General features: G+C 35.0%; 1 protein-coding gene across 2 annotated transcripts in view; it reads left to right on the top strand.

The window, feature by feature from the left end:
• LOC150089315 (lachesin-like) overlaps window positions 1-27,452 on the top strand; it is a 758,400-nt gene that overhangs the window by 83,910 nt on the left and 647,038 nt on the right. The gene's annotated exons all lie outside the window — the stretch shown is intronic.

A 27,452-nucleotide genomic window follows, 5' to 3' on the forward strand; every position in this document is an offset into this window, starting at 1 on the left:
AATTGAGGTCAGACTTCGCGTCACCGTCCATGGCAGACAAATGATCTCCTAAACCGAAACCGACAGCTGCACATAATTTAAATTAATAGAAATTGGAACGATCAATAAGTGCAATAAATGCAATTGGAATTGACGAACCTTGAACACCAGAAATATGATCCTATAATCGAGATTAAGTGCGCAGCTGCTACAAAAGAACGCTACGTTGGATACAGTGGTTTAGCTTGTGGTAGAAAACAGACAAGTATTTTGATTGTTTTGTTTATATCTACCACGGATCATTCTTTCCGTATATTTTATGAATATCCTTGCGCAATCGTTCTCTTGCCGAGCAGAGGGATTTGTAATGCATTTTGGGAATTTAAATTAATACAATAATTACCTCTAAAACATTAAATAGTTTAATTATTGATAACTAATATTCATTAGTTCAATTTTTATTTTGTATATACCTTACCTGCAGGTTTTTATATACAGCACATTTCAAAAGTATGGGAAAAAATTCCCGTACTTATTGTAGGTCCAATAGAAGCCACACAAGGGTCAGTAGTCATACAAATTTTAAAAATAATACCTTTTCGTAGGTATTATTCTAATACATACGAACAATAACCGTTAAATAAATAAAATTATTACAGTTTTATTTCACTTAATGTTCTGAAAAATAAAGCGATACAAATCCATAGAAATCCAGGACTGATGCTTGAAGTTAGAGCAATTAATTTTTTGAAGAATAAACCAACAAATAAACAGCATTTGCATTTCTGTAAAATAATACACAAATGCAAATACTCTCTTATTTATTCTATTTATTCGCCAATTTCGTGTTTTAAATCTTGTTTTAACCGAAAGAAAGTGAGAAAAGTCACAGAGATGACGTATCCAGATACTGCAACATTTACTTAACAGGGTCCACCGATTTTCCACCTGTAAAACTGAAGTATACAAGGAACTGAACGAACACTAAATATAGGTTACCCTTACGAATGATGTGAAAGAATGTTTTCAGTACTCGGAACAACTGAAACGTTTGAACATGGGAATGTTATTTTCACCTGGATTATTCTTATTCTCGTTATATGCAAAGCAGCCATGGGCCAACCAGCAAGCGCACTGAAAGTGAATGCTAAGGTAAAATGCTTAGCTTCCTAAAAAATCGAAAATGTTTCGTTTTCCAGAAAGATCAGGGAGATTGCTCTCCACCAATCTCTCTCTCTCTGCAAATGCTTCCCAGCTTTCATTTGACGGTAGCGACAAAGGAGATTTCTGTAAATAATTTCAAGTTCTAAGAAGGATCTTATCTGCTACACGTTCGTTGACAGAAGCAGATTTTCTTGAAGTAATCAGTTTACGCTTGAAAGTGTTTTCTTCCATATCTTGCATACGGATTTTTTTGATATTTTAGGAATTTTTAGCAATCGCTTAAGAAAGTGAGCTACATTTTCTGCTTTTATAACACTCGGTTTTTGTTAACTAAGAATGCATTGACAATTCACATATTTTTACTGAACATATTCGTTAACATTTCCCACTTCGACCCATGGGTAATATTAATATTGGCAAAAGATTCAAGGCAGCAATCTTATGCCTAACCACATCTGTTCATCCCCTCTAATAATTTGTCTAATCTTTACTTGCATTTATTCAGACTAGCTACTTACAACCAGAAATGGAAGTTTATTTCAACAATTACTCTCTTTCAGATTGCAAGCAAATTTTCGGATATCTATCCTGCAACTATCCTTTTTCAATTCAGGTCCTCTAATGTACATCACTCGAGAAAAGTAAGGGTGCCATCAGCATTTAATTTATTCAATCAGGTCTCCTTGCAAGTGCTTAGTTTCCAGACGCTGTAATTTCGACAACTGAAGTCTTTCTTTTGTGCTCTTGACTAATCTTGTCCAATCTCTAATCTGACTAATCTCTGCTCAAGTTCCAACAGATCCGTATCCTTTCTAAAATGAGACTCCAGATCTATATAATCACCTCCCTGTCCCTGCTTCTAAAATTGTTCTAGATTACTGATAGAACATCATCAGCAGCTCGTCTGCATAGCTCTCAGAAAATTTCATGTGTGACTGTACAGTTTCAGAAAACTTCATGTCTGATTAGTGTATCCACCAATTTTTAATGTGGTACCATCAAACTGATATGTGTATGTGATTCTGTTATTACCGTTATACATATGTAGCCCCTTGCATTTAACCTTCCTCAATTTCTGCTCTCAGCCTATCAGCCTAATTTCTCTAGGTCTTGTTCCAGTAGTATTTTATGAGTACACTCATTAACCATCCTTCCAACCTTTGTATCATCAATAAATTTACGACTTTAAAGTTCATATTCCTTCATCAATATCGTTAATGAATACTGACAATAATATCCTAAATAAGGTGGAAATTGAGATATTAATATAACTCAATATGACACATACTATAAATAAATAGCACCGTAACTCTACATTGGAACAGTGCTATTTATTTAGAGTAGTGTAATATCGAAGCTAATTGCGCTAGATGCACCCCACCCCAACATGAGATCGAAACATTTAGTAGAAAACTAAGTTTGCTCACTGCTACGAAAGAAATTGGGCTTGATACAACAGTAATGTTTCACCGAAGATAAAGAATATGGAACTATTTGGAACCCATTAAACTTTCCTAGTGGTCAGCATCCCGTATCTGAGTGATCAAATGTGAGGGTACGGTAGTGCGTGTTTCAGCTGAGGCGTAGAATGAATTCAACATTACTGCTAAATACGGTGACGGTCTTTTATCATTTAGTCTCTGTATTGTAAACTCCTCTTACCCTATTTGGCCATCAGGAACGTAAACAGAAAATTTATTTGTTTTATTTTCATGGCAGCATAACTGATGTCGATTATCTTTTTTTTACATGCGAAAGTAAATCAATAAATAAATATTCTTTATTTCAGAGAAAATTATACAACTGATACAACTGCAATATACTCTTCACAACCAGCTTGGCCAGAGGTTTTACACAACACAATAGAGAACCTGGCAGGTTCTCTATTGTGTTCCCTATTGTGGACTGTATCAAGTTAATGGCAGCACTCCTCAAGTGAAAATTAATAAGTTAAAATACGGACACATCATCAGATGTCACCATCACCGCCCGGAGATTAATTCAGGTCAAAGAAAGGTTATCCAGGATCTTTTGCCTATAGTTTCGTCCGACAAACTTTCTGGAATCACAGAACTTTTCGAAGAACATCTTGAACGTGAAGGTGAGGCGGCGTTCGCGAGTAAAGCTGACAGTCTCTTAATTGCGAGAGAATGAACAATCTGGGTTATTCGCAGTTAAAGAGGGATGCGCTGTTTATTGGTGACCCACCGCAGCAGCCAGTACTCGTTAGCATAAATCTTAATTTTGGTCATGGTGGCGAAGGCCTAAATTTTGGTTCCATATAAGGTGGCAGAACATATTGTTGAATAAATGAAGTAAAGCGTACTGAATTGTACACATGCCCACATGCGAAACTTGTTTGTTAGTCGTTTAATTTGTGCATGAGCTTAGGGTCGATAGTTATCCTTAGTTCAGTGTGGAATGTAACTACAAGCATTTCCAAATTATTAAGGGATACGGAGACTTCAGTGAAGTGGTTCTTCAGTGAGTACACTATTATGGATTATTTGGATAGGTTGATTCTAAGGTTAAAGTTACTTAATTACCTGTAGGCTTTTTTTTTTATTTTCGAACCGGTCACAAGGCACGATTCTTTTGAGGATTTTTAGGTCATCTACGTAACAGATGACGTCTCGGTTTCTTGAAGAAAGGGAACATGTGTGGCTGCGAAAGATTTTAAAAAGAGGGCCTTCAGCAAATAAGACAGAATCACTGCACGCACAACTCTGTGTACGTTAAAATATTTTTATCTCTAAAGTTTCCATTCTGTTAGAATTTGTTGACAAAGAGGCACGTTCAGCCTTGAAAGCTCCAAAATATTTAATTAAACTTATATTTTACTGGATATATACGTTATTATTATTTCTTAAATAAGACAGATTTTTAAAAATATTCTGCACCTGTGTAATTTCTTAAGTTCCATATTTTTTTATAAGTAGTTTGAAATAAATTTTTCGTGAGTTGCTGTCATGGTGATGCCCATGATGCTCTAACCGACAATAGAACCTCAGACACTAAAAGGCCAGACACTAATAGAACCTCAGACACACACTTGTTGCTTGTATACCACAGATTCAGTAATTTCAGCAAAGTTTATGGATTGCTTCCATAATTGTTTTGTTTGGAAAATTGAGACACATCTTCAAGCAAAGATTTTGCGCATCGATATACATCAGCTTTAAATTCCATACTAAACTATGTTACAGAATTTGATACTACACTATATAATGCATGTCATTTCTAAATATTTGGAAAGATAGAAAACAGGGACTAAATTTTATTTCACGAGTGATTTCGAGTGCACAGGAATGTCGCTACGTATTCAAAATGTAGCTCAAGACTTCAGAAATGCTCTATACAGTTTCCGTCTGTGGTTTTCGTTATATTCGAAAACTTGTTTTTATTAATATATGAAAATTTTTACATTTTTGTGATTTGCTATTTCTTTCGACAGCAATAAAAATTACTCTCCATTTGATACTATGTGTGTAAGGAGCACCAGCAATTCGCTTTAACTAAAAACGTAAAATATTTCCTAACGCTATTAATATATAAGGAAAATTACTATCTTCACTGGCATCCAAAGCCCATCATTCCTTTTATCATCACAATTCAAAATGAGAGAATAATTTTTCTGTTTTTTCATACGTTATTTCCTCTGCAAATACCCTTAATGCAAGTCGGTAAAAATATTTTGTTTGGATTAAACTTCACCACCATGCGAATATGCATATGTTTTCACCGTAATCATTAATAACATAAATTTGAAAGGCGCATTTTAAAAACAGCAGCATTCCTATCATCAGCGCCTCCAGTGCATCGAATACAGTGGTCCCAAAAACGCCGTTTATAATATACTGACATAAAAAGTAAAAGAAAAGTAATAATCTTGAAAGGTTACATATTGATCAATTACATTTAGGTACATGTCAATGCGCCCAAGTTCTGGAAGGCCCACAGAAACCGCACACGAATTACGATAAAGAAAAGAAATGCTGCATTTAATGGCCAGCCACATTACCGAGATACTCCGTCTGGGAGAACCATTAACGATTTGAATTTAAAACACCATCTTATATAATACAGATTCCGAGTTTTTGTTTTTCTTTTTTTTTTTCGAGCGGTTAATTACTACGTTTATATATGAACAGCGAAATGAATAGCATTATAATGGAGAGTCTTGCTTCTTTAACTGCACCCTGCTATTATGTGTAGTTTTAATATATTTGCAAAGAACAACGTGAGAATATCCAGATGGTCATGAGAAGCTCTTTATCTTTTCAAAAATTAGATAAAAGTTAAACATTTTTAGAACAAAAGTATGCTTCTCAGTGTTCTAAAGACACGCAATATTCTCAGCGTACGTTTCTGAGCTGCCTAAAGTACTCAGTTCAACACCTAAGTGTCGCGAATTTTACCATAAAATCTGAGTAATTATTATGTTTTATCTTTAAATTTATCCTCTTCACATATAGATCAAGTGCGTTGGCATACGAAATAAATAACATATTTACACATCGAGAATTCGAAAAACTGCTCACATGGTAAAAAAATAATAAAAAAAATGAACAAAAAAAAAAAAAAAAAAAAACACATTTCACAGTGCATCATCGCTACAAGTTTTCGCTCTACTCAGTTCATTCTTATTTCGTCACATTCTCGTAGAAGCGTTCAGCTGATGACAAACGGGAACTGTATTTATAAAAAGTTTTCACAGCCTTAGGGACGCTAAGAACCTCAAGCTATGTATTGATAATATCGGTTTTAATTATCTGCGTGGATGTCCACAGTGACATACTGCAGATCTGTAGAGATGAATAATCGACCTCTTGAAAAGTCATCTAAAAATAAAAAAATAATCGTCGATTGCTGAACGATTAAAGGAAAATGGGTTGGGTTGCTTAGGTTATGAGAACACCGAATGTATCGTGTCTATTAATCGCGTATATTTTATGGTCTATTTACCTTTTTATGAGAAAAGGCGAACCCAACTTTCATGGCAATCCTGTCCTCAAACCCGAGTAATTCGGATACGGTGTGTATATAATATTCTTTTCGTTCCCAAAGGAAAGCATTCTCAATCTAGGCTGGCGACAAGAATCAAAACCTGGCTTTTCCCGCACTGTCTTTGGAGATTATCGGCGATTATCAGTCTCTAGGATGTGATGCTCATCTGTGGACAGTGTCTCTTCATCGGTTTCTGTTTTAGCCTTCTTCCTCGTTGTGCTGTAGCTCGGGGCGAAGTGTGGGCAACGTTGGGCCTCAGCAGGGGTCCAGCGGCTAAATGGCCAGAGGAACAACATTACACAACTACATGATCTACACACTTTTTAAATCTCTGGCTTTCCCAGCGAACTGGTACACCTACAATGAAAGCAACGGAAAGATGGGGGAAACCCCTGGTGCCGTTTGACACCAACACACTACACTTGTGCTGTAGCAGAGGAGATGACCATTGCACAGTATAGTTGATTCGTCATTTGATAATTGAATTGATTGATGATATACAATGTTTCATGTATATAGGAATATTATTAATATCTGTATACTGTACCATGTCTATATGCATGACGGATTTACAAGATTTTTTTGGCTAAGGGTAGCTCCACTCAAAGAAAGGAGAAAAAATAAATGAATGCAAGAAAGCTCAACAGCCACTTGAAACATAAGTTCAATAATAATGCGACTACAATTCAAAATATTGCAAATAGCGTATGAGGATACAGATGGAAAAGTTAAGCTTTCATAAAATTGATTAGAAGAAAGACGCAAAAACCACGAAAGGACAGTCGCACAAATAAATGGAAGAAGCAACACCAATTTAACGAGATTAACACAGTACACCGTCCAGGCTAAGCGATTTCAATCTCTCGGTCTGGTTCACTGTGCCCGTGACATTGGGAAGTTAGAAATTGTTTCTGATCACGAGAGTCTATTCATATAAGGCAGATCTATTAGTGAGGATGAAGCCAGGTGTTCAAAGTCTGAGAATGGGCCATCAGAGAAAGCAAGTAGCGAGTATAAAATTACAAGTTTAAAAAGACAAAGTAGAGAAAGGTTGTTTATTTGAGTTGACCTGTGTCAATAAGGTTCTAAAAAAATTTAACAAACGTTTAAGATTGTTAAGGTAATCTCTGCCTATTAGTGATTATTAAAATTGTAGTTTTATATTTAATTAAGTATAGTTTGAAGCAGTTTTTTTTTAAAACAGCGTTCTGCGAGCGAGCGAACGAGAGAGATTATTATAGACTTTTTGGGCTTTAAAATCGAACCATGGATCGAATACAATGGCCCAAGAAGTTATCTTCTATATTTTTTTTATTAGTTTCGTTTTATTGAAGAAAAAAAATTGGCCGTCGCGAAGGCAGGTGGTCGAAAATGTAGGTTTAAACCCGCAGGTCATTTATGTCGTTGAAGCGGTCCACAGGGAAAGGATATTCTCCTCTAACTATGTAGCTGCTTACCTTGTAGATCCTTTCCAGCGAGGAAGACATCAAATTCACTCCGATCTCTCCCTACAGCCAATGATTAGATTATTAGACGAAGCGGATCTCGAGTTATTTATTCATGCAGTAACTTATATGAGTACTATGAAAGGTGTTCAGACTTGGGTTTTGCTGAATAAAATATATATATTGCATAAAGATAAAACAATTTGCAGAAATGAATTTTTAAAATACACCAAAAATTCCAAAGCGTTAAGACAGACCATTCTGGTGCACTAGAAAGATGGGACTCTAGAAACTTAAAACAAATAATAAATTCAAAATTAACGGAGTGATATGTCTAAAATCATATTCATAAAATCAATGAAATGATTTTCTTTATAATTTCATTCCATTTCGATGAATTAAAAGCTAATTTTTGAATGTATTTAGTAGAAAACTTGTATTCATTGAGAACAGCCTACTTTTATAAAACATGACATACTCGTAAATTTCGCATGTATTTTTTTGGGCTGGTCGTAATTGTGAGTATATCTGTTAAAGACTTAGCAAATTCAAGAAATTTAAGAACAGACGGTTAATTCCTCTTGAAAATCGTCTTTGCTCTAGAAAAAGGGAAAAAAAAATGCTAAATCTCTCTGGTTTCTTTTACATTTCAACTATTTGGGATTTCGTCTCCAGCCAACAAATTTGTATCGCGCAAAGAAACGACAGGATTAAGGAAACTAATTTCTAATTAAAGAGGAAACCTATTTTCTTCTTCATCTAAGGAAACGGAGAAATACATTTTTAGTTTTCCTTAAAAGAAAATTGGTTTCTTGTTTTCATCAACATTTTCTTTGTGGAATATCGAAGAATCTTCCTGCTTCCCTAATTTTAGTTTTGACTTGAGTTATAGCATGCATGCCATTATGCTGATCACCTTGTGACTGTAACCTTCGATTATTTGTCCTTCTGTAGAATCTAGCCATTTTACTAAACAGAACAGGAAGACGTAAAATTGGCTATCCTGCTGAGTAGTAACATCTATATTACTCGAATATCAAGAAGCAGGTACCGTATATGACAAGGAATGCGCCGTCTGTATCTCCCCCCCCTAAAGATAGAAACGCACCAAATGAAATTGAGAACAAAATGGCAGATAGTTTTGAAACACATAACAAATCGCATTTCCACTATCTTAAGGATTCATAATATGGGCGCACTAATCCCATAATTCATTTACTTTATACTGCTGAAAATGTACACGAAAAAAAAAAAATCTGACAGTTTTCAAATGACTTTCATATCTTCGCTACTATTAAATGTAAAGTATAATTAATTTATGTATTGCTGTAATAAACATTTCCGAAAGAATTTAGCAGTACAAGTCTCGCTTCCAACACCACTTACTCGACTGATTGTAAGCGATCTTCTGTACAATTTCCAATAAAAATCACGTGGTGCGCCCCCCCCTTTATTTTTTCTCTCTCTCATCTGTAGTAACTCATTCCTCCCGCATTACCTTACCTATATTTCACCAAAGATTTTAATTCGCTCCCCCACGAGATGCTGTTATGCAAACTGCAGCGCGCTGGAACCATTTGAAAGATCCTTAAGTGGATCAGGGAATGATAATAAACTGTCATTCTTTAGACTGGACTAGATTAGCAAGCGTCGTCCCTCAGTGCTGAGACTCCTCCTATTTCTGACCACCTTCGCTGATACTAATGACGAACATATACAGCGAAGGCTGTTAATATTTGCTGATTATAAGGTAATTAGGATGGTAAATAATCGGCTATAGTAGCTTCAGAATTACTTAGATTGATTACAGATATGATCTGAAAGATTTCAACTAAATTTAATCCTAATAAGTGTAACGGCTTGTATGTAGGGAAAGGCTATCATGGAGATGAATTAATTACTAGAGGAAAGAATAAAAGGGTGCTAACACAATTAGAATTGTATTCAGTTCTCGAACCGTGTGTAAAAAAAAAGAAAAAATATATATATAGAACTTATCGAGAGGGTCCAAAAATGCACACTAAATTGGTTAGGGTTACTAAGGGTTGTACCTATGTAGAGCTTTACAAAAAATTTGGACTGCAGAGCCAGGAGAGTAGACATGACAGAAATGATCATCTGATCGAAGTGCTTAAAGGCCTTAAGGAATACTCAAAATGAATGAGGGATGTAAGCACTCGCTGTTGGGTGAAGTAAACTAGAACAAGGGAGGCGAATATAAAATTGAGATGGAACAGAAGATTAGATACCTAAAGTTCACCATCGGGCGGCGTGTTATTCATTGTCGGAATAGGTTACCTCTAATGGTAGTTGCTGTGGAGAATTATTATTATTATTTTAATATTATTAACATATAATATACACAGCAAGCGTACGCCCAGTTAAAGTGTATAACAGAACAGAAAGTGCATGAAGATACAAAGATTGTACATTAAAATGTAAACAAATAAAAGAATATATACTATTTAATCTTAACTTTCACCTTGAACCCAACTGTCAACCAGCCAACTTGCTACAGATAGTTCTGTGACACTGCTCACAGTCATATCCAGATCATACTTGTTCATAAGAACGTGTTCTTCGATATCTCTAACCTAGAGTTACTGATGTGGAATGTCGTCTTCTGTCTATGTGTGGACATGTGGACATGTGTTTATGTAAGGGGCGGCTCCTAGAACGTCAGTTCAACTCCGCCTCGTATCTCTGTGAAGAACAGTATCACTACAAATGGGCCAGATGTGTGTGACGTAGGTTTGTGTGTGTTCTGTTGTTATGTTCTGACCGCTTGGCTACCCAGAAGCATCAGTCACCTGGACAGATGATTCTGGGTACTCGTCCACACCACGGGAAGGTGGGCCAGTTCCAGTAGATGGGACACCTATGGTCTCAGAGTATGAGACAAAAAAAAAAAAAAAAAAAAAAAATTTTTAATTTAAAAAAAATAATACAATAAAATAGAATAAAATAAAAAAATAAAATAAATAAATAAAACTTAAATAAATAAAATTTAAAAAAATAATTTTTTTTTTTTTTTTTTTAATTATTATTTTCTTTTCTCCTTCTCTGGGGCCCACTCCAGAGGGAGTAAAAAAAAAAAAAAAAAAAAAAAAAACCGAAAGGAAGAGAAAGAAATGAATGAAATAATTAACTAAGATAACAAAATAATAATATTAATAAAAAAAAAAAAAAAAGGAAATAAATAAATAGAGAAAAAAAAAAAAAAAAAAATATATATATATATATATATATATACTAAGTATATATATATATATTGGTTTTTAGCATATATACGCTAACATGCATACGTATATATATCAAAAGTGAAAAGGGAAAAACCAAGGGGGGGGGGGAGAGAGATCAAGAAAAGGGTAGATCTTCCAGTTGTGCAGCCAGTAAGAACGGCAGCGTAAAGACACTTCGGTGCCTCCAGCCAGATGGATCTTATCAAGCTCGTATCACTGGAATCATACTTTTCCTTAGTTCAAATACTTCTTTAGCAAATACCTGGAGCATCTGAAACTTACTAGAGTCTCTTAAAAATATAGCTTCTTCTCCTGGAGCTATACTCTCAAGAATTTCACGTATCGCTGTCCTGCAATTGTCATATATTCGACAATCATATAGTATGTGCCGCCAGCCTTCCCTGGCCCCGCAAAAACAAAGGTCCGTGTCACTTAGTCCCAATGCATATAATTTCTCATTCATTGACCCGTGCCCTGTTAACAAAAATGACGACTGTAAACTGGGTGTAAACCAATTGCGAACCTAGTAGCCACCGCCGGAACGTGAAGGTCAATATGGCATAAAAGATATCAGGCAGGTAGGTACAACAGTTTTAGATCGAGATCAGTTCGCCGAGTTTCCAAAGATTGAAGCTCGATGTAAGAGCAGAGATTCGGGTAGAAAATTCGGTGGTAAAACATGGGATTACGTCTGGAGAGATAGTGGATGAATTTCATTTTTAGTGATTCAATTTGCTGTATCAAATATGTATAGTGCGGGTTCCATATAGCAGCAGCAAATTCTAGTATAGAGAGTACACTTGCTTTGAATAAAAGCACAGAGAACTGAGGAACTTTGAATCTATAAGTCTGCCGTTTGATGAAGCCAGTGTGTTTGTTTTGTTTTTTTTTTTAGCTTGGAGTAATATATTTCTGATATGTATATCAAACGCACATCCAACGGTAAAAGTAACGCCCAGATCTTTAACATCGGAAACTCTGGTAATCGGAATAGCCTTGATGCACTATTGGTTTACTAAAATCATAAATTTTCTTGAACTTACAAAGGAAATTGAGCTGCATTTCCTAGGATTTTAAAGTAACCCAATTAGCTACAGAGTTAAGAGCAGCTTGAAGATTATCTGCATTAGCTTGACTGTTGATCCGTGAGTAAAGTTTCACGTCATCTGCAAAGATTAAAATCTTAATACAATCTCGCTCTACAAATTGTGGTAGATCCAAGAGATGATCCTTGTGGAACTCCTTTTGATGGAATAAATTCCCTTGAAATTTCCTGTCCGATAATAACCCTATGTTTCCGACACGATACGTAACTCATCAATAAAGAAAGTAGCGGCTCAAATATTCCTTACTAGCTTAATTTTTTTGTAAGATGATAGTGTAAAGTGTGTTTATGGTCTAACGGCACCAGAGGTTTCCCCTATCTCCGCATAGTATACATTGTCGTGTGTTACAGTACGCTGTTAAGGCCAGAGATTTAAAAGTGCATGGATATTGTGGGATGCAGTGTCGTGTACCGTTGTTCATCTGGCTATTTAGCCGCCGGGCCCCTGCTGAGGCGCAACGTTGCCCATACTACTGTCAAAAGCCTTAGTTAGGTCTGCGTAGATCACATCAACATGTCCTCCCATAGGTGTCTAGAACCTGCTGCCAGATAGTGAGAAGATTAGTGGTGGTTGATCGGCCCCTGGTAAAGCAGGGGCCGATGTTGGCTGTCGCAGAATCGGACAAGATTCTTGGTGGAATAGAATACATACTTTTTCACGATTTACAAATTGTAATCAGAATCATCCACGACTCCAGAAACGTTGTCTTCTGCAACAGTATTGTGGTTTTGCTAATTTTCACTCGTTTGGAGAGGTCTGTTCAATTTCCGACTATGATAAGAGGAATTTCTGAAGTCGTCTTCAATCAACGCTGTGGTCATCTGATCTCAGGCGGAAGGGGTAGGGTTATTCTGAGCTTTTTATCCCATACAACATGCAGATTAGCCCGGAACAGAAACTCTAATTGCATAATCAATTAACCTTTTCAAATCTGCCTGCATCTCAGACTGATGATAGCTCTTGTTATGCTGTGTCATTATGCTCAATTTCATGGCACGTTCAGTTCTAGAAACACTTGCTGTTTGAGTCATTTTTGCCCTGGTGTTAACAAAATACTGTTGAGTTTCAATTGCCTGGAGAAGTCTCTTGCTTTATAAAACTTTCTTATCATATGTATTACCGTTGACACCTTGCCTGAGTGTCTTGTTTTTCTTAATCGTACAGGTGGACTGTCATTATCATGAAAATAATTTGTAACTGTCTATAACATTTGCTTAACATACATTGCTCAATTCAGGACCAATGTGCGGATAATAAAAAGCGAATAATCCTAATTTTCATACTCATTAAATATTCATTCCAGTAATTCCGCACCAAACTGATAAATATTAGAGAAATTTATGGAACATTATTAAATATCTGTGTTATCATTAGAGTAATTCAATAAACTTTTTTGACACCTTTTAAGCATTGAATTAATCTTAAATTTCAAGCGACAAAACCGCTTTCATGCTATTAAATTTGCTAAATTACAGCATTTTGAATTCCGTTTTTCACGATTCTTCCTGGAAATCATCTGTGCTTTCTCTGGAAAAAAATAAAATAAATAAAAAGCTAATCTGTCTGGTTTCTTCTATATTTCAACCAGTCGGGATTTCTTCGCCAGCAAACAGATTTGTATTGCGCAAAGCAATGTCAGGAGGGAAATCCTTAAGGCAAACAGGAATTTATTCCATCTGCAGAAAAATTTTTACAAAATAAATTTATTTTTGAACAGGAAGATGATTCCAATCACAGATCAAAACCGTACTGACCTTATAATTTAAGATAATCATCTAATAGTATCTGGCCTACTCCAATATACAATAAGATTGATAAAGAGAATAACGAACGGAGTTTGGAAAATCATATGCGGAGTTAAAATATCACGGGATTTATCGTTTTGATGTCTTTTAAAGTATGCGCGTCATGTTAAAAAGAGTAGCTGCATCTGCATCTGACAACTTAATATATATTTTGGCGGATAAAGTAGGAAACTGTTTGGGGAGTTGAAGAAGAAAAAGAAAATTTCTCCTTATACAACTGCTAGCTTTCCATACATAGAGCATTTCTTCTAAGGTTGACAGTTCTCCTTAACCGTTGGAATCATTCCTTTCCGGACATTTTCAGGATTTACAGTGTGTTTATAGTGTTTACATATAATTTAAATAACTGTTTTCTAAAATTGTCGATAACTATTCCGAGTAAAAATAATGCTTTTAAACCTTTCCAAACAAGCAAAATGCAAGATAGACATTAATTTAATAGAGCTAATATAAATATTCATTCCATACAACATAATTTAACAATGAATCAAACTGGCATTCATTTCACCCATTGATCCGTATTATTCATCCAGCAGCTTCATTTCGAGGCAGAGTTCAGTCAGACATAGACCATGCTTAGGTTGCATTTCAATTTTAGTTATGGAGAAGTTCACCAAGTTTGAAGAGAAAGGCTGACAATATAGTTAGATTTATAAATGGATTCGTGTGATCTTATCCTAGGTCGCTGCTTTTATATTATTAAACTAACTCTTATTTATTTTGAAATTTACTTCAGATGCTATCTATGAAGTATGGTTTAATATGCAAATCTATCTCGGTTTACGTGTGGTAAATAGGGGCATAGAGGAAGAGGGGGCATAGATATCTTAGGACTATGAACAGTGGGTGGCAATAAGAATGAATCAGTTAGCAAGTCTCTTTTTCGATGCATATACCTACCCTCTCCCGCCTTCCACCAAAAATAAAAATAAAATAAACCCTTACTAGACAAATAAAACCTACACTCAATAGTAAATATATTTAGGATTCTTTTCCCTACATACCAAACTTTTTCCTCAGAATTTGACAATAAAAAACTTTTCCTACATGACTATATAATTAACGTTAAGTGCAGATCAGCATATAAAGCATTTATGCGTTTCTAATGATGGTAGTAAAGTGCATGAATGATTTTGCTAACCTCTATACAAAGTTTATTTCAGCGTGACTGTACATTTGTTATAAAATAACAGATTCGCTTATAAATTACACAGAAGTGGTACCATATAATCGGAGATAAGCAACTGGCTGAAGCGTATTGGTTTTCGACTCTTAAAGATATTACAATTCAAAATATTTCGCCGTTTTATCCACTGATAACAAATGGGAACACAAAATGTAATTATTTCTTCTGTGTATCTGTCAAATCTGTGAAACAAAATTACTTCATTAATAAGTGAAATGAAGCTTCCGTACGTATGAAGTTGTGCGTGGAAGTTAATATGAAAAGCGCTTCTGAAAAACACAAATCATGCGAAGCAAAACAATTTCATACATCTTTTTCTTGTTTTCCGTTTGTGACAGATAAGGCTGCGGCAGTGTATAGTCTACAATTTTCTAGAAACAATCGCAACTTACTTAATCACACGGTCGACGTATCTGCATTGAGGAAAAACGGAAAGTAATTTCGTTAATTCATTCGCTGTTGGAAAGAAGGCTTCTGCAAAAAATGGATGTAAATTGTCTTCTGAATTATTGCCAAGTATTTCGATTTCTTTGCCTTCCGGAAAAAAAAAAGAAGACCAATGTTATCTTTCTTGTCCAAGGAAAGTTCACATTTAATATACTTTGCTGCTCGGGTATTAGGAATTGAATCAACTGGCCTGATCTTAAAAGAAGAGATGGGAAAGTATACCATTGATCAGCGAATGCCTTCCAGATACAATTTTATCGATCTTATGTAGACTGCAAAGAACTAACAGAAGCCCGAAGTCACTCTCTTCAGTTCTCTTTTCTTTAAAAGTATAAATCATCTCTCCCTCTTTCTGTACTTCCATCTTTGTTAGTTTTCTTCTTTATTAAAATAAACTATTTTCTCAATTGTGAGTATCTGTCTGTGCCACATTCTTTACAAAGCATTTATCGACAAGAGTGAGACATGGAAGAATACTTAAGAGGAGTGCAACACCATTTTTCTTTAACAGAAATTATCAACTTTTACTTTATAAAACTCATCAACTATTTCTTTTTTTTTTTCCTTGTGTGACAGAAGTTTTAGCAGTTTACTTAGTAAATGACTAAAGACAATCAATGTAAAGAACTCTGCACATACCGGAGAGAAATTTGGCTTAATGGAAATAAAGTAGATCACGCGAAGTTATCAGAATTAGTCCGCTTTATGTTGTTATAAAATTTATATGTGCGAAAGAATAAGTTAGCAACAGCAACTACTTAATCATACAAGACAAAAGTATGTCGCATTAATTAACTCTCCGATAATACTTTTTACTTTTCATTCAGAGAGACGGCTAAAAATCTAAAGTTTCTTATAATTCAAGGATAGTACATGATATCGAAAGACCTGGGACACCATAAGATATTCAAATGACATAAAATGTTGATATACCAGCGACTCACAAACTGTGGTTCGTGGATTCTAGGGGGGTCCACAAGAAAGTTGGTTTCTTGCTCATTATGGGCGGTACGAATGAGTTACAGCAAAAACAAAACGCCTCATCCATCCAGCAAATTATGAGAGGCAAGATTTTTTTAAAATATTTTTCTCTATCATTTCTGGAAAACATGATATAAGCAATTATGTCTTAAGAGGATTGCGTACAGAGATATTTTTATTTAGTTATTTTTTTGAATCTATCTATTTTGAAATGTGCAAGGACAACTTTAAGGTAGTTAAAAATATAAAAATATACGCTTGTCAATCGTTGTTTTATTGAGTAAAATAAGACCAAATGATATTTTGATTTGGGGATCAGCCGGCAAAGCAAGGAAACAAAAGCGATCCATGGCCTAAAATGAATGAGGAACGCTGCTATATTAATATCACAGATGGTATTATAATAACGGGTCGGTCTGTATTTAACTAAAGAGTGCATTTTGTTTAGTTTCAAAGGATATGTCATCTGAAGCAGGGCTCAAGGATTTCACGCGAAAAGAAGGTAGGGTTGGGAATTTTGGAGGCGCCAAAATTCCCATGAACCACTGTGTAAAACATCATGAGGAGGTGGAAGACGAAATTCAAAAGCTGAATCCTTAAACGATCGATCACACATTTTGATAGAAAGAGACCAAAGAACATTCAAACATTTTGACAAACAACATCACTACTACAGGTGCAAAAAATCACAAAAAGTCCGGAAGCGTTATCTAGGGATCCAGATAAATCCTGTATGCAAACCTGAAATTGCCTTCAGGTATCGCTTGGAGGTGTACCTGGAGACAATTAGTGGTTATGCGAAACATCATTACACTGGCACAGTTCCTCACTTTCAGCATGGGGTGCATCTGGCGGAAATCGGTAGTTCACATCAAGAAGAACTACCGATTCGAGTATCGGAATCATTTTCCAATACAAATGAGAAGAGCCCAGCCAATATGACATCTCTTGTCGATGCTATGCTAACCCGGAACATACCATCGTATGTTTCGAGTTAACATGGATGACATCATTGAAATATGCAATTCCCTGAAGTTAAACTACGAAAAGATGAGAACAGACAGGGCGTACAGGAATGCACTGAGGGCTAACTGATATAAATTTATTATATTTTAAACTGAAGTAACAAATATGTCTTATAGAATGTGAAGTTTTAAATAAGATGCATCTTTAAAAGCTGAGATATATTTTAAAACCCGAGATGTATTTTTAACCGGTATAGTTACTAAATGAAGTATTACGTTATTATGTATTTAAATTAGCAAACATATATTTAATATACTTATTATTAGTCATGGACAGGATGAAATGCATCAATCAACTTACTTATAAATACGCCGCTAGCCATGGTCAAAGGTAATTTAAAATGAATAAAATTATTTTAAATTACTTTAATAAAATTAAAATTCTATTAAAGTATTATAATAGAATCTTTAATTGCAGCATGATATACATACAAATAGTCCCGTCACGGCATATGGTGGTGCCAGGGGTTTATAATACATATTTACAAAAGAGATAAACATGAGAAAAACATATATATGTTACATGATATGCACCCAGATTATTGGAAGGAAACAAAGCACAGTTCTACATTTTCAGTTCGACGAGGATTCCCTTCCTGTAATTTTTTATTGTTGGCTACTTCTTGGAGGTCACCGTCGATCGCTTGCAGTGAGGGCAGCATTTGCTTTGGCAGGAAAATGCCGGTTATGGGTTTGCTAGCAGCTGTGCTAAAGACAGGAGATAAGGAGGAATAATGCGCCAAGAGCAGTGATTACAGAAGTTCAGCTCTGTAATTTTAACGGTGGCCATCTTGATGGTGGACAGCAGCTTTCTTTCTCCGATGTAGGATCGGAGCCTGCGCAGTTAAAGGGCATCTATTAACTGGGTTGATCTGAGAGCTGGGAGAAGGTGGAGTTTGGTGTTAGCCCATTTTAGAGGCCAGAATTAAGCAGCAGAGAATGCCCTTTTAATGTTGGATTTGGCAGCCGAGGCCCATTGTTATTGATTCGCTGAGTGGTTTCGACTGCCGAGTCGGATGGTGATATCCTAGTAAGCAGCTTGACATCGTCAGCATATGTAATACAATCGCATTTGTTGGCCACAAACGGCACCATGATTGCCGTGAAGAGAACGCCAGACAAGCATTCCCTCCCACCTTGAAGCACACCGGCAGTTATGTGACGCATGAAGGTCTTTGCAGAATGCAGAATGGATGTCACGATAAGTAACTGAAAATTCCTGTCTTTGTTCTAAGGCTTCTAAGATGTGCAGTGTGGTTGCACATCTTAGAAGGTTAGTTATAGTGGACCTTTCTGATATCCCATAGTGTATTTGCTGAGGACTGTCAAAGAGAATTTGATGGGTGATGGATGGACGGTAGTAGTGCTTTCTGCAGAATTTTTAGCAATACAGAGGTGCAAACGATGGGCCTTATCTTGGGTGAGTTGGTGCTTAGGAAGGGGCCAGACAGAGAAACAGTTCCACTGTGGTGGAAAGTAATGAACTTCGAGGCATCTGTTATATAGGTTGGGGAGTGGATCGATAATGAAGATGCTTAAGCATTTGATGATGACTGGGAGATGCCATCGTCACCGGTGGTTGCTGTGAGTGGGAGAGTGTTAATGGCCTGCGTGAGTTGTTGCTTGGAAATTCGTGGAAAATAATCATCACATGAGGCTGAAGATGCCTCATATGGTGATTATAACGTGATAAAATCTAGCAAACCAGCTGAGTTGAAGGGATAAGTTAAATATGAGTAATGGTGCTAGGTCTATATTAGTAAAACGCTGGCCAAGTTTAGCGATGATGATAATATGAGTGCACCTGATCATACTATCATTAGAATAAAATGATTTGTTAAGACATTCTGGAATGTAAGCTCAATCTTGGAATTTTGCGGAATGATTATGAACGTAAAAAAATTATATTTTTAAGCCAAACTCTGGTTTGGAGTAAAAACAATAACCAGCAAATTGGAATAAAAAAGTTAACCCTCGAACTTTTCTTATCCTACCTGGACTTTATTATTAAGCCATTCAAGTAACATGGGGGATCCAAGATAAGAAAGTCTTCGGCGCATGACCATTGCTAATCGATGTTGTGGAGTTGCGGTCACCATCTCATATTACAAAAATCGACTTACTCCTATGAAGTAATCAGGAAGTCAATCGATTCAATATCATATCGCGTGCAAACTCCGATGTCCATGACGATATCATTTGCTCTTAATTCTCTCCGTTCAGAAGTAGCAGGGCTATATCCGTATGCTGCTGGCCTAGCAAATATAACTTGTTAGGAACAGACACACAGCCCCGCCACTAGGTGAAAAGTAGAAGAATAAACGTGGCTCTCTAAAACTTCTATGCTATCAGTGCAAGTCGCACTGCAGATAATACAGCTATTTCAATATTTACTGCAGTTTCATCAGAAGATAACAAATGCACCTCATCACTGCAGCGCCTTGCATACCATGTGATTATTTAAATCAAATGATATGCATGATATAATCTCTCTTTACATCCCTTAACAACTGACAACCTGTCTGTTGCATCATAATTTTCGGTCCAGGCAACATCCCATGTTTTAATGAGTTATGTTTATCACCAAAAATGTTATCTTAAATGCAAAGTCCCCCACCCCCAATAGAACTATAGTATATCGTTTTAAACTAAACCAGCCGACACTTAATCTTTCCCCAAGGCATGACTAGGAAGGATGTCATCTGGTAGTTTACTAGACAAGTTAAATCCCTGTAGTTCTCCAGGTTCTTTTTGTTCTGGGGAGTATGATCCATTACATCGTATTGGACACATGCGTACAATTTAACCTTTATTTATTTTAAGGACTGAAATAAAATTTAGCGCTAAAGCCTCAAACCCTGGAATTTATTATACATATGTAATGAAAACAATACCATTTCACCGACTTCAGTGATTTACTATGTATAGAATGGATGCACTGCACTCACTTGTATGTTATTGTAAGGATTAAATGTCACACAATATGGATATGACAAGCAGGCTAGGGATTAACAATACGGATTAACTAAACAGAGCAGATTCTATAAAACTTTTAAAAAATGGAAAAAAAAAAATGTAAATAAGTATATCTTGTCCATTCAGTTTACGTGGCATTTATGTATCTGTGTTTGGTTGTATGGTTGACCAATTAGCTGAGTGGGCTGCAGAGTGCACGACAACCTGGCCTCCTTGCCATGTGGAGGCGGCCAGAACTACCCATTTTTTTTTTTTTTTATTCTACCGATCCTTTAAAGAAGCGTACCGATCTGTTCAACACCATATATATTATTGCATCGCACCTGACTCACGCCCACAGGATCTGAAAAAAAAAAGCATTTTTTATCCTTTTTCTCTCTTTTCTTATATCACAGTTGCGTGTTTTGTTCAGTGTATCGTCGATCCAGCTCTCATGATATAATCTCTAGTTGATATAATCTTAAGATCGTCCTCTTAAGTTAAGCACATTATGTTCCTTGCGATTTCAGTAGGTTGTTGATAGTTTATTCCTTAAAAAACTCAATTTCATTCTATAAATTTTAAATACTAGTTATTTCCATATTAACCTGTTGACCGTGCTGTTATAACAGGAGCTCAATACTCTACATTCATAGATAATTTAACTCTGTTCAAAGTAGAATATGCATCAAAATTCACAATCTTACACCACCTTCCTACATATACAAATTTCAATTCATTAGAACGGGGAGAGCCTAAAAGTCCAAGGATAATCAGAATATTGCGAAGCAAGTATTATTCAACAGAACAAGGTAAGAGTCAAATAGTAATTAACATAATCGTTGTTTCTTAAGTCCAAAATCTTCACCAATTCACTTCTCACCAAACCACAATTCTTAGTTATTTCTGTGTTCCAGGGATAATTAGAATACTAAATATAAAAGAAAATATTATCCAACAAACCACAGATGACAGAGTCAAGTCAACAGCCATTAACTTTTGTGCATTAACTTTGTTTCTAAATTCAGTCTTCAGAATTTTATTTACTGCGGGCTAGAGAGAACACGAGACTGGAGTTGTAAAAAAATATTACATTTTGCTTCCAAAAAAGCCATTCTTCATATTGCGGCCGTCCCCCCTCCCCCGAGATTAAAACGAAAAACTAGAGTGCCACAATATATATTTTCCCACTAACTTCTTAAAATATCCATTTTTTTAAATTTTAGTAATGTTGGATTTTTTATATGGCTTTCTTATGGTGTTTTATTTGTCTTCTTCAATGTTTAAGAATACTGAGGAGGGAAACACCAAAAAAAATCATATTAAATATTTACCAGAAGAAGCATATTTTATATTTCTTACAATTTTTCTGGTTTGTACAACATATGAATTTTTTTAAAAGAAAGGCTTAAACTTTAGAGGAAAAAAATCCTTAAACGAACTTCAACTGAACCTGTTTCTTAAATGTTCTTGTGCAAATTTATAGGAAGATATTTATTTTTTATCATTGCCAGTTCGCACGCGCTATTTGATTTAACCCACGGTGTACCTTGCAGCGCCCAATAAAATACTGACTCAAATCCGCATTCTCAGTGATTCATTCTCATGCATCAGTGCCATAGCATGTACACAGAATCGGGAACACAGAAGAGACCATGAGTTACATTAGAACTATCTAAAAGTGATCTTGTAAAAATTAAAGCAAATATTACAAATGTATCTTAATATACTTTCAATACAATGCTGTTTTGAATATATTTATATTTTTATACCATTGTCAATTATTTTCAATAATTTCGAAAATACTAATATCCTACCTTGAAATATATAATTCAGAATCGCACATTAATTAAAATTGTAAAATATACTTAAAAACTCACTAATTTAAGTGCATTTAGAAGAGGTTTTTCTGCTAATGATATTGGAATTGAAGAGCAAAAAAATGCGACTTCGCCCTGAAATAATTAGTAAATATTGTAAATAATTTGTTCGAATGTGTTTGCTTCGTATAAACATTGAATCGTTGGCAACCATTCAGTGGTATAATTGAATTCTAAAGTTTGTTATTAAGTTAAAATACCTAAAAAATTCCAAAAAAAAATACCTCTTTTGTAGCGCAACCCATAAATATTTAATATTCTGCAGCGAATTATGCACAGATTATGCAAAGAGGCAGATGAAAATAAACCAAGACGGTAGAGTTTCTGAATCTCAGATACCTCTGCTCGCATTAAAATCAAAGGCCAAATTTATAATAAAATTCAATGGAGATGTAGCCACGTAGAATGAGTCCAGTATAAGTTCTTAAAGACAATGCATTCACTAATAACTGCGAATAAAAAAAAATATATCTGCTTACTCTAAAAAAAAGTCTTTTTCTAATCTTCTCCTCATCCCAATAACTTCTGTTGGACAAGTTACTGGAATAGGATGGAGCGGGGGGAGGGATTAAAATAAGACTTTCTGTGTTCAAAGAGGTTTAAAAACAGTAACTTTTACCTGCTCAAGGGTAAGGAGAAATTCATTAGTACAGATGTATTAAGGAACTATACACACAAAAGAAGGCCTACTTAACACACAGGAGGCCTTCTTTAAAATCATCTTTACAACCTTCAAATTGCAAATAATTTTTAAAGTGACTTTGTAGACAGAAAAGGTAGGTTATTACTTATCTTCCTTTGTTGCAAAATTTTAACTGTGCCCAATTTTTTCTAGTCACTCAACAACAACTTTACATAAACAAATATAACTCTACAAGCTTTTATTGCGAAAATCGCATTTTGAAAGTAATTCCTGAAAATTTAGTTAAGATAAAGATTTAACTTAGTTACGCATTCTGCACTCTCTTAAATCGAATTTCTCAACTCCTGAAACTGCAGAGGTAAACTAGTTATCCAGCATATCTCAGATAACCCACGAATAACCATGTAATAGTAACTCGTTAATAACCATGTAAAGTTTAATTTCTATTCAATAATTATTGAATTTTACCAGAAGACTAAACTTGCCACTAGGAACCAAAGAAACACGTTTCTAATTATGCATCTGGTTATTAACGCACTAGTGAAATTAACACTGTAGACATCGCTTGTTTCGGTGTTATCACTACTTAATGAAAGGGTAACCCTTCCTTCATCTTTAAACACAAAATTACATTCCTCTGAACTTCCGAGGAAAAAGCACACGCACGACACAAACACACGCAATAAACACTTCCTACAGCAATCCATAAACACTTAACACATCAGTCCAGTGTGTTTTTTTTTTTTTTTAGTTTTTTATATCTTGTTCTTTTTTGACCCTCGCTTAAACTTGAAAATAATACATGAAACAGCAAAGCACACTGTAGTATTTCCATGTAACAAAAGAACGAAAATTGTGGCTGGGTGTGTAGGTAGGGCACTCACCTATGATTTATATATGTGAAGATATGACTGTTTATATCCTCGCTATTCCTATAAAAAAGAAAAATCTTTAAAGAAACAATATATTTCATTCACTGGCAAAGACAAATGCTGTCTCTCTCTCTTCGTTCCCAAAATACTTCTTAAATATCGTATTCGCTTCCAGCGAAGTAAATTTTTTATATCGAACCCTTTGTGCTAAGTAAATTATATCTTTCCCATATTACACCCTTTATCTCTGTATGTTCCCTTTTATTACGCCTCTATCAGCAATTTCAGGTTAACCACAGAGTCACACCCAGCAATAAACCGAACCTATTTGTTTTATTGATTTCGTCTACGGCTATCATCAAAGTTTTATATTTCACATCCACGCCAAATAGTGGGAAAGAAAACATCCTTAGTCTGTAATGTGATGAGGTCTTACGAGGTGAAGGAGTTTGGGGATTTAATTAACTAAGTAAGAAGAAGTTAGGATTGACCAAGCACAAATAGAGGGGCAATTATAGTACTCCAATGCAACACGAACAGAGTTTTTTTTTCCTTCATATTTTCTTAATGAAAAGGAGTGTAGGTATATACGCAACTCTTAATAAATACAAGATAAATATTCTAGAAATTTATGGAATAAAACGTAATGGAAGCACATCAAAATTAAAATTTTATAAAGAAGAAATAAAATCTCGGTTTTGCCTTCCACCGTTCAAATTTAAAAAAAAAATACCATCGTGAAAGTTTTAAATAATATATTTGGGGTCAATAATGTAAGCAGTTGGTTCCTTTTAGGGCAACGAACCGACCCTTATTGTGTCATTTTCTGTACAAAATTACCCCACTAAGTAATCATTGTAAGCGAGGAGAAAATACCAGTGACGCAATGAATGTTACAGATAGAATCTTTGTCATGTAATGTTTATTACAGAAAGACACGTCCAGAGCAAAACGTATTACAAAAATTGTGTACAAAATTCGTTTATTGAATTCAAATTAGAAATTTTTGTTTTCTTAGACATCTTCGTTAGGACATTTAAATCTACCGTCAGTTTTGTTAAATTTTGCAATTTATCTTCCGAAAATAATTACAGAAAATTTAATTATTTTATTTTTAAGGGTTATCTGTAATTTTGTAGAAAATATAAACCATGTTTTTTATTCTTTCTTTATACAGTAGGCGCTATCGTTACTTTATACGGTAATTTGCATAAATTTAAAAATATATTCACAAGGGAAAATGGATATTTTCATCCATTACAATCCACGAAATGAATATTTTAAATGGAAAAATCTGAACTACACGCTGAGTATTCAAAAACGCATTTCACAAACAACCAGGGAGATAGCGTATGTTTCTTTTTTTTTGTCAATTTTGTGTTTCTTCACCAAAAGCTAGTTTTATTTTTAAGAGCTGCAGTGATTTAATAAACATTCATGTTTCTACTTCTTATATCCCTATAGCGCTGGTCTTTACAAGATTATATGCAATTTACTACAAAATAATTTCCCGTAAACTTTATTAACAATCCCTGCATTGGATTGCTCGTAAAATGCCTTTGGGTTTATTGTAACCACCTTTACCCTTTATCCCTGATCCAACTGCAGGTCATAGTGAGTACCATAGCATATCTGATCATCGTTGCTGATCAGATACTGCATGTTATCCCTATGGACAAGAACACTTTCAAGATGACCTACCACGATTTATTGAGGGAACATCAAATGACATCTGTACGGGTACAGATGTCCTTTGATGTTCTAGCAAGAAATTCAGAGGTTAACTCTTCCGTCGTTAGCAACGAAAACGCCTTGATAATCCGCTTCAGACGTCGAGTAATTCATTTTGTCACCTTACATTTTAGGTCACAGTTGCGTGTGTTGATGGAAGTTTTCCGAAGCTTTTACCTTTGTGTAAAGACGCAAATGATACCAATCGGGTCACACGGCTTTGTACTGATTTCCTGAACACACATCGCACATCATGTGACCTCTTCAATTTACATGTTTTTTATTATTTTTGTTAAAATAAACAAACCTTCAAGGTCCTAATAAAGTGGGCAGGCAATGTTCATTTTTTATTATTTTTTGTGCTTAATTAAGTTCAAGGCAAAAGCCTCAAACTACGAATGGTATAAAAATAAAAAGCAATATACTTCTTCATTGGACCAGTGACATTTATTTCGAGTTGTGTAATACCAAGGCAACTCGTGATGAAGTGCCTTCACAATTTCATATCGATTCACAAATTGCAAATTAGTTTTCTCACAGAAAGAGGTGATGTCTGACACATAAAACAACTTTTATGCTTAAATCTCTTTGTATATATACTGCTACTTATTAAGAAGTAGCATCTTATTATTCGTTCTTGTTATTTGCTCCAAAACTGTAGTCATGACAGGTCTGTAAAATATTTTCAGATATAGGCTAGATATCACGTTGCGACAAAACACCATTCCAGGTAGTCAAGATAAAATGCATATGAGTTATGATCGGATGTTTTAAGTCATTGGACACAAAACAATTTAAAATAAGTATTTCCTTCCCTTTAAATTGGTCCTTTTTGGGATTTTTTCTTGAAAGCAAGCAAGGACACTACAAAGTGATATATATTTTTAAAGAATAACGAAAATGTTTTTTTTTTTTTAATATATTTATGATTTTTGAAGTTTTGAAAGTGGGGCCCCAAAAACTTTTGGTTTTCTTTTATTTCATTTTTTTACTTCTTGATAATAAACAAACTTGTTTGACTACCTTAAGGACATACCCCTGGCCAATTTTTAATATAAGATTAATATACTACACGAAAATAAACAAACCTTCAAGGTTTGTTTATTTTCGTATTAAAACCTTAAAAACCTTAGCGGTCATGTACAAGGAACAGTACAGAACAGAACAGTACAGGACTAGTACAGGACCGCTAAGGTTTTTTTTATGTTGAAAATTTAACATTATTGTTATTCTTTATACATAGGTGACGAGAAAGTTGGCAGATGTTCAACATCACCAGAGAAAACCAACGTCCTTTGGGAGCGCATAGCACCGAAGGCGAAGATAATCATTTGTCAACAAAGCCCAAACAGCTTTCATATTAACTGCGTTGGCTCGCAACAGAAATAGCTTCTCACGAACTTGCTCATTGATCATAGTTTTAAACTGTGTACTGATACCCGGTGCACACAACTGAGCTTTACTGTACACAGCGACACTTAGGTGGACAACAGAATGAATAGCAGCGATTTTAGGGTAATTTTCTTGCATATTACTGTATTTGGGGAGTCTTCGAAATTTATACCTATCTTGCCGATTAAAAGACTTGAAGGGGACTCAGTAATAAATAATGCCAGAAATACTCATCATTTAGATCTTCATGTTCAGAATTCACCTTAGAACCTTCATAATTTAGAGGACAGGTTTTTGAAATATTTCCTGAAACCTTTTAATATTCCATGCAATCATCTGAAAATATATTTCATATTAGGATTCTCATTGACATTAAATAGAGTATTACTAATTCAATATTAAAAACAGCACGAGCTTGTTATTAAGGACTCGCCTCATATAGGGACTAGGAGTCATTAGGCTATAACTTGAATATGTATAATCAGTACTCTCTTACTTTGATGAAAGACTCTCATATATAAGAGCTCAGGAACTGTATACAAAAGGGAATACTCTTGAAACAGTTGAAAGACTGATCTGAAAACGATTCTAT

Source organism: Mastigoproctus giganteus, chromosome 2, assembly GCF_048544385.1.
Source record: "Mastigoproctus giganteus isolate SK-2022 chromosome 2, ASM4854438v1, whole genome shotgun sequence".
Lineage (NCBI taxonomy): Eukaryota > Metazoa > Arthropoda > Arachnida > Uropygi > Thelyphonidae > Mastigoproctus > Mastigoproctus giganteus.